Genomic DNA, 9,508 nt, shown 5'->3' with positions numbered 1-9,508 from the left:
AAAACAATAACCGCCAAGTCCTAACAGGGATCAGCATCTTTAGAGAAAGGATTCAACCTTTAGAGAAATCCAACCTGACGGCCCCCAATCATGTAGTCTATATCCACGATGTTCACTTCCACGATTGTTCAGGAGCCGCTGGAAATTCCGCCGGATGTCCGTCCCCGTCCTCTGTCTCTATGGTGGCGCTCTAACCTGCAGCTGATTTCTGAGGACTATGGTTACCTGGTCCTCAGATCTCTGCAGGGTAAATCCAGACAGCTAGCTAGACTAGCCTGGCCAATCTGAGGACTATGGTTACCTGGTCCTCAGATCTCTGCAGGGTAAATCCAGACAGCTAGCTAGACTATCTGTCCAATCTGAGGACTATGGTTACCTGGTCCTCAGATCTCTGCAGGGTAAATCCAGACAGCTAGCTAGACTATCTGTCCAATCTGAGGACTATGGTTACCTGGTCCTCAGGTCTCTGCAGGGTAAATCCAGACAGCTAGCTAGACTATCTGTCCAATCTGAGTTCTCTGTTGACTAAAACTATATGCTTCACCCTCTCGTTACTTTCCGTTAGAAGCTGCTGCTCATCGGGTGAAACATATGGCGCAGGAGTCTTCTCAATTCTGCATCAGGAAATCTGTGATCGATACCGTGGTCTATGTGAGAGAGCCGTGAACGTGTACTTATCCTGGCTATCTCCACCTGGTTGGACATAGCTCCACCTGTTCATCCTGGTTATCTCCACCTGGCTGGACATAGCTCCACCTGTTCATCCTGGTTATCTCCACCTGGCTGGACATAGCTTCACCTTCTCATCCCGGCTTAGCAAACGTGCTACCGATTTAAATATATACTTTAAATCAGCCAATCAGCAGGCAGGACGTGTTCTACTGTCGAATTAAACAGAACAGACTGAAAGGGTCTAAAGAAGCTGACGACGGTGAAGCACGCACACACACATACACACACACCACAGAGATAACCGCACGCATGCGTGCACACAGACACACAGTGTTAGATCCCGGTATTCCCCTGTCCAGGGGGGTACTGGACCAGCTCTCCGTTTGAAGGGGACGTTATGTTCTGTGGCTAGAGCAACCTATAAGAACCTTTAAAGATGTTAGACTCACTACACCCAATTAATTACAACCTTAAAAAGTGAAATAACTCAATGTCTACTTCTTGTACTTTAAATGCAGTATTTATATATTTTATTGCAAAATAGAGCAAGGGCAAGCATGCAACTTAATGATGAGAATAAAATTGATCAATGAATAAAATTCAAAAACGCAAAATGAGATAAAATGATTAAAAAGTTAAATCTCCCTTAAAATGATTAACTTGTAAACCCTATCAGCTATACTGGTCAAATCCTAATAATTGATAATAATGCCTAAAGGGCAAAACCTGGTTGGCATAATTGAGCTTGGATGAGTTTGGCAATCTTTTTTGTAGAGGTGGTAGAGAAGCGTGTTACCCTGGCCGGGGGGACCGGGGGGACCGGGGGGACCGGGCCCTTTTCTTCTGCCCTCGGCTGTGCAATCTTGTAGAATCCTGGAACCTTGTACAAAGTTTTCAAAATGTCTATAATCCACAGTCAGTTGAACAGAAGAAAACGTCCGGGTCCGAATTACTCCTTCAGTTGGGTTGGCTATGGTGGTTATCCTCTGTGGCCTCTGTCTCGCTATTCCACTGAAGACGTTTTCAAAAGTTTTCTTTTGCTGTTCTAATTGTCCAAATCCCAGCTCTTTAGTTGAGGATGCGGGGTCTGAAGATCTATTGTCGAGTTCACTGCCCCCCGAGAACTGCCGAGGAATAACCCAGATCTCTGACTGTTTCTGTCCTTTATACAGTTTGACACAAAAACCTTATTTGCACTTTCCGCTGAGTCATGCATGTTCCTGCTGTGCCCCCCTAGTTCCGAGCAAGCTGTTGTTCACCGTTTCTCAACAAGCTGAACTTGTCCAGTTCCCCTTTCTCACAGCTCTATCAACCTCCACATTTTGTCTCTTAATAATTAATCTTTAGCATTTAGTTACACAGTTCTTTTGGGAGCTCTCTAGACTTCAAACATTATTATTAGACAATTGTCAGGTTCAAAGACAACCTATAAGACTCTAATAAGGCACAAAGACAAGAGCATAGGTTAATACTCGCGAGGCGAACGGACAGAGATGAGTTCAGTTACATCTCCTACCGCTCTGAAACTCATCCTGCCGCTGCCTCTCTTTTTAGTCACTTTAGGGAGTGCCCTAGTTACAAATCAGAATGTGCATAAGGGAGGGGGAGCAATAACTTGACATGATCTTTTTTGGTAGAACCTTTCTTAGTATAACAGGCTTGAACTTTAAGTCATCCTGAAACCCGAGAGTTGAGAAGAACTTCCTGTTTTCACTTGCACACCTCGATCGACCTTTCTGCAACCTTTGCGCATCTTCTCCTTTCGTTGCTCATCTGGCCATGCAGCCTGGCCACAAGTTCCTGTTTTACTGAGTTCAGCCGGGTCCTTCTGCAGAGACACTTCTGAAACAGATTTCCTGTTGTGCAGCAAGCAAGCAGACTTTTTATGCAGCTTATGCACTTTATCTTTTATACTAATAAAATGATTAACATGTAGGCTTAGAGTAAATATAAGATACATGTAAATGTATTGGAGTAAATATAAGATAAACGTATATGTATTTGAGTAAATATGAGATAAATGTATATGTATTTGAGTAAATATGAAATCAATGTAAATGTGTTTACAGTTTATTCTGTCAAAATATATTTTGTTCAGTTAATCAACCCTCGTTAATAAAAATACTTGTAATTCAGTTGATCCAACATTACTTCTGAGAATACTTCCTGTTAGTTAATCACACATCATTTCTGGGAACTACTTTTATCTCAGTTAATTAAACACACAACATTTCTAGGAAATTCACAAACACACATTCTTTGGTTATAGATTTCATAGGCAAGTGGATTTGGACATCATCAGCAAAACAATGATAGGAGATGTTGTGTTTCTAAAAAATAGAACCCAGTGGCAGCATATACAGTGAAAAGAGGATAGCGTCCGGAATAGAGCCTTGAGGGACCCCGCAGGTAAGAGGAGCAGCTGACGAAGAGTGTTCAGCTAAATGAACAGAGAAGCTCCTATCAGTCAAGTATGACTGGAACCATTTCAAGACAATACCTTTGTGTGTTCAGGTGCATTCTGGGCATGCTGGTCTTACAGGGAGGTGTGTTCAGGTGCATTCTGGGCGTGCTGGTCTTACAGGGAGGTGTGTTCAGGTGCATTCTGGGCATGCTGGTCTTACAGGGTGGTGTGTTCAGGTGCATTCTGGGCATGCTGGTCTTACAGGGTGGTGTGTTCAGGTGCATTCTGGGCATGCTGGTCTAACAGGGTGGTGTGTTCCGTTGCATTCTGGGCATGCTGGTCTTACAGGGTGGTGTGTGCAGGTGCATTCAGGGCTTGCTGCTCTTACAGGGAGGTGTGTTCAGGACAGCAACAAACTGGTTTGAAATCCTAATAGGGTAAATGTTCATGCTAAAATGGAATGTTGGTGTATTATATTTAAGGTTTTCTAACCTTTGGATGTTATTTGGGGCTAACCTAACTAGCTACTGTTAGTGTTATTCTACTGTGATGTGGCAAACATGTCTTGTAACAAATGTGGGTTCATCTGTCTGGGTAGATACGTTACCTAATGTGACTAAGACAACTTAGTTAAGCTTTGACAGCTGGGGGTGTGCCGATGCTATCCCAGCTCCGTCCTCCAATCACACCGAGACAGACGGGCTTTTTTTGCAGGTGAAAGTGAAAGTGCAGTTGTACATAATATTGCTCATGATAATCCCTCACTCTGCCTGTGACTTTCTTCCGGTAAAACAGTACGTATGTTTTTATTCCTTAAAATGTGTTTTCTTATGTTTAAATGGTAAATGGTGTTTTCTGTATTGATGACTTTTACAGGATAGTATTGGGAAAATATAAGGTTTCCTGTTATGAGTTACATTTCTAGTTATGTTTGGTTTCATTTCAGCTAAACCCTGTTTTTATAATAGTTTTATATTTTATAGTTCATTATATTGTGTTGGGTTGAGTTTCATTCATGAAATATGGCTCTGTTCACACATGGGATTGTTGCGTTTGTCGGACTTTGAGAAAGGAGAGGCTTGGTCCGATGAAGATTTAACCAAAAGATGTATAGCAAAATGGCATTACAAGACTAAAAGGTGGAAAATGTTTTAATAAGTGCTAATAGTTTTTAAAAAGTTGTCAAATGTTAAATATTATTTGGGTTATCTTTAAATCTGCTCCGTCCAATGAATTTATACATATTAACAGGAATTATTGGAAAAAACAATTAAAAAAAACTTTTAAGAAGAGTGAAAGTAAAATAATGAACTGTATTGTAATTTACCACCGACATATTCATATTCTTTATGACATATATTTTATGACATGTACTTTCTGCCTTTTCCACCAAGACGTTTAGTCACCCTAACAATTTGTTCTAACTGGAGCTCATTTATTTCTTCTACTCCACAGCCATGGGAGGATTATTCAGCTCTTCTGCCCCTCCACCCTCTCCTCGTAAGATCATTTATGAAAACGAGTTCTCTTTCATACACAGTTAAACAGCTGTTGGAAGATTTAGTTTGAACATGTATTGTATTCTTTTGTTAAGTTCTCAGTGTACCTTGGAGGACCATAACCTGGGTGTAAGTATGCACCTAAAACAGAACTTTGTTCCAGTAACTAATGCATGCTTGCTTGATACTTATTAATGCTCTACAATTTCTCATTTATGTGTCATTACTTATTTGTGCTCTTAATTGAGCAATTTATGCTCCTGAATGAAATCATTTCCATTGCCCTGTTGACCACTAGCAAACCTACTGACAGAGTACAAATACTCAAATACTGTACTCAAGTAGATTTTTCAGATATTTTTACTTTACAATTTATTTTTGTGGAGACTTTTCACTTTAATTCCTTACATTCTAACACGAATATCAATACTTTCTCCTCCTTACATTTGACCAAACTGACTTGTTACTTTAGTTTTGTACAAAGCATGTCGGAGAATAGTGAGCGGGCGCGCACGCCACGTGGAGAAAAAAGTGAAAGAAATGAAAAAGAAAGTGAAAGAAAAGACAAAGAAAGAAAAAAAAGAACCTAGTCCCGAAGTTAATCAGCTGAGATCGAGTGAGTCATAAAACTCATGTTGTTACTTCAATAAGCCTGTTGTATTGGTTAAAAGTTAGTTTTTTTGTGTTCTTCACCTGTTACCTAAGTTACAGCTGTTACCCAGGTTACACCTGGCTGTTGATTCGATATAATGGCGGTTGTTAAACGTCCTAGCTCATTTAGATAATGTAATTAATAGTGGGATTATTGTTATTATTTACTAGCATATAAGATTCCTATGCATTGTGTATTAGCCTTTACAATGGTATTTGTTTCATTTATTACCACACACACAGCCATAGCAGAGCTGCCCCCCCCCCCATGTTTACACCGATGCTTTATTGTAATAAAGCATCAACAGAGACAAGTTGTCTCCGTCCGTGGTTTAACAGACACACCTGGGGGGACGTTGGAAACCAGAATCAGCTTTAAATCCAGTCCTAATCTAGTCCTCACTAAATTTCAAATAATTTCACTGGAGTTAGTTATTATTTTTGCGTCATCAATACCAATCTAATTAGATGGGAATATATACAGACTTCTCACAAAATCACAACTGAATTCTCCGTCAGAATCTTATTAACCTGGAGTCCCAGGCTCTGTCCCAATAAATAAGCTATTTGTTTTAGATATGTTTTAGATATGTTTTAGACCTAATGGCAGACAGCCATGTAGGTAATGACATAAAGAGCCTTTTGTCCAAGTCCACTGGAGTGTCTCAGCATCTCTCTAGTAACATCTCTCTGGTCCAGGGAGCTTTGTCCTTCTCAAGGCTACTTCTACTTTTATACTTTAAGTCGATTTCCAAGCCTCTACTTTGTTAATTTTACCTGAGTAAAGAAATTAAATCAGCACTTCTACTTTTTCCAGAGTATCTTTAACACAGTTATCTGTACTTCTACTTGAGCACAGGAAGTGAGTACTTTTGCCATCTCTGCCTACTGCCAGTCTATCCAGTTTTAATGCCCCTGCTGTGCCAGAGTGTAAACTGCTCCACGCGGGACACGACCCCTGGTCTCCTGGGTGGAAGTCCTGTGTTGTTTTACCCATAAGTTAACAGTAAAATAACTATTAACTTAGGTTTAATTAACAATCGATTTAACAGCGGTGGTTATTCTAAAGTGTTATAAAGGCAGCCTTGCAGTAATTTACATTGTGTAAAGGATGTTTCCTTTCCTGAGCAGAGACAAGCACAGTGACCTGCAGTATGTGAAGAACTACAAACCTCAGACCGACGGCCAGCAGCTCCAGATTCTTCTTTATGGATCAGTTGGAGCTGGGAAGTCCAGTTTCATCAACTCTGTCATAAGTGTCATAAAAGGCAAAATGTCCAAAAACGCTGGGACGGCTAACACCTCCAACAGCTCTCATACCAAAAGGGTAAAGAGAAATGATAAAGTTTAAGTTATGCTAGTGAGCAGAATATGGACCCTTTAAGTCTTTACAGGCGAAATATACAGTCAAAAACTGTAATTAATCCGGGTCATGAGATTTCTGGGGTAAGGTGTACACATAATTAATGACTGCACTTTTCACTATATGTGGTTCACAGTACACAACCTACAGGATCAAAAAGGATGGACAGAACACCTTTTACCCCGTGGTTCTCAGTGACACCATGGGGCTGGAATGCAGCAGCAACAGACGCAGGTAGGTCTACGTGAAAGATATGAAACGGGCAATGAAGGGACATGTGAGAGACGGATACACGGTACTTTATAAACTGCAGTTTTTCAACTAACATTACTTAAGTTAAAAGAAAAAAAAAACAGTTTAACATCAAATTAATCTTGGTAGTTGTCATCCTTGACTTTGATTTCCAGTTCAACCCTGAATGTAAGATACTGAAGGATGACCAGCGCTACAACCCAGCCCCCTCCGCCAACGACAAAGCCCACGTTCTGGTGTGTGTCGTTGATGCCAGCACGCTGTCTCAGATGAGTGAGAAAGCTATAGAAATACTGCAGGACATCAGAGACGAGGCGTCTGACCTGGGTGAGAGCAGAAATCATGATTATTGTTTTCCCCTTTAGGATTGATGAAGGCCACTTTGGTGCAGGGAAGAAAAGAGAGTGAAGCTAATGGGTTCATGTTATTAATTAAAGCTTTCTGTTATCCTTGCAGATATTCCTCAAGTGGCCATTCTCACCAAAATTGACTTGATCTGTCCGGAGATTAAAAAGGATTTAAGGAATGTTTACAAGAGCAAGATACTAAAGCGAAAGGTATTATGTTAATTGTCTTTTATTGAGTTTGCACAGAGAAGAAATATCATTTAATACTGTCAGTGTTTTAGCAGAAAGCTCTCCTTGGTTCTGAGATGTGACTCTTTTGAGCCTAGATGGAGGAGTTCAGTGCCGCGGTGGGGATTCCCCTTGACTGCATCTTCCCTGTGAAGAACTACCATGATGATAACACCTTCAACAACGACGCTGACACTCTGATCCTGAGCGCCCTGAGAAACTTCATCAACTTTGGAGACGAATTCATCTTGGGTCAGGCTTAATGTTGAGACATAGTTTAAAACACAGCATAAGACGGCTGTATTGCATTATGTCAAAATAACCTTCTGTGGCATTAATTCGTCATTCATTCATTTTTCCTGATCGCACCATGTTTTGAGTCTTAATTAAAGTCTCTGTGACTCCTACGTTCATTAGATGATGGTTGAAAATTCTCATTTCTCATTAAACTGTCCCCAGGGTGTCCCTCTAAGGACAGGGATTCCAGAGAGTATCCTCCAGACTTTAACAATGAACCTACACCCATATAAGCAAAGTAAGATTCTCTCACGTTGATCTCATGATTAACGTGTGAATAACCAACTCATCACATACAGGCTTCTATGAAACCCTTGACATCACATTCATGTTTAGGCAACAACAATACTTGTTTCAGGTTGAAATCCGAGAACTTGTTCATTATGTAACTTACTGTACATACGTAAGTAATGCTCACAAAGAAACCAAAACCAACAGTTAAGTTAAAATATCTTGTCGTGTTGAACCGAGCTTCAGTTTAAAACCCAAGAAACCCAAAGCTAAAAATATACTTACTATTTAATGTGTGCTATGTAACTCACAGCTCAAATATATATACTGCTTAAAAGTGTGTTATGTAACCCATGGTATGTATATTTTGATGTATGTACGAACTAAATATTAGAAACAGCTAGAACTATATAATGGGCGTTAGCTGTGACCTTGGGCACCCTTTTAGGTGTGCTAAGGGTCACCCTTACTGTGGAACTTGTCTGAACATTTCTTCTGCTGTGGCCACCTGTGTGATTATGTAATGGTGGAAAAACCCTGATTTCCAGAAGGGAGGTTTTTTTTAGCCTCCACTTTGACTGTAAATATATATATAATATGAGTTGATGTGGCCTCTCTCTTTGGCACAAGCATACCCACTTATCGTTTTTTTTCTATTATCTGATTTTGATACTCTTTGCTTTTAGGGCAAAAAGCAAACGGATTATTTCTGTATTTTGTATTCACTAAATAATAAAACTACCTGAGCTTGTTGAGAGCTAGGGGACCAAAAGACTTGTATTCCTTGATTTTAGTCATTTCATTTCTCTCTCTCACACCTCGGCCGTCCGAGGGCAGAAGTTTCCCCCCCGTGAGGGCAGTTAAGACTCCTCTTTAACCACCTGGGCGAGTTGCAGCCCGGCGGGGATCGAGGTTGACAGTCAGACCTCCTGTTAGCTCCTAGTGGGGGGGCATTCCCCATCCGCTCTGCCGGTCAGGGCCACCGAGCACTCGGCGTCTCTCGGACCGGCGACCAACGAAGGCTAGCGGGGGTCCTTGAGAAGGAGGGGGGCCTCCAGGGACCCTGGGAGGAACGGTTCCTGACCTTGAGTACTAAAGAAAAATCATTGGTTGTAAAGATCCCCTCGGTTAGTGCTGAAAATATACAGGGTTAGGGTTAGGGGGACAAGAGCCCGTTAGTGGGGGATGTGGGCACACGATCCGTCCTGCTTACACGATCCGTTCTGCGCATGCGCACGATGTTGCGCATAAATACGTAGAAAAACCTACGTGAACGTACGTGAAAACCTGGCTGTTCCCTGCACTATTGGTACCACGCATGCGTCGGAACACTTGACGGCCAAGCGTCACAACGGACAGCTTTTTTTTGTTTTTCCTTCATTTTATTAACAAAGAACAATTATATCGCCGGTATGTACCTCCACGAAAAGTCAATACCAGAGGTGCATATACAGAATATATATATATATATATAAAATTATGTATTAACATTTTTTGTAGGCCAGACTTTTTTGTAGTTCACAAGTGCTCAACATGTAATCTACTTTTTTTAGTAGTTTTTTTT

Source organism: Etheostoma cragini, chromosome 16 (genome assembly GCF_013103735.1).
Source record: "Etheostoma cragini isolate CJK2018 chromosome 16, CSU_Ecrag_1.0, whole genome shotgun sequence".
In the NCBI taxonomy this organism is placed as follows: Eukaryota; Metazoa; Chordata; class Actinopteri; order Perciformes; family Percidae; genus Etheostoma; species Etheostoma cragini.
This window is presented reverse-complemented; position numbering follows the sequence as displayed.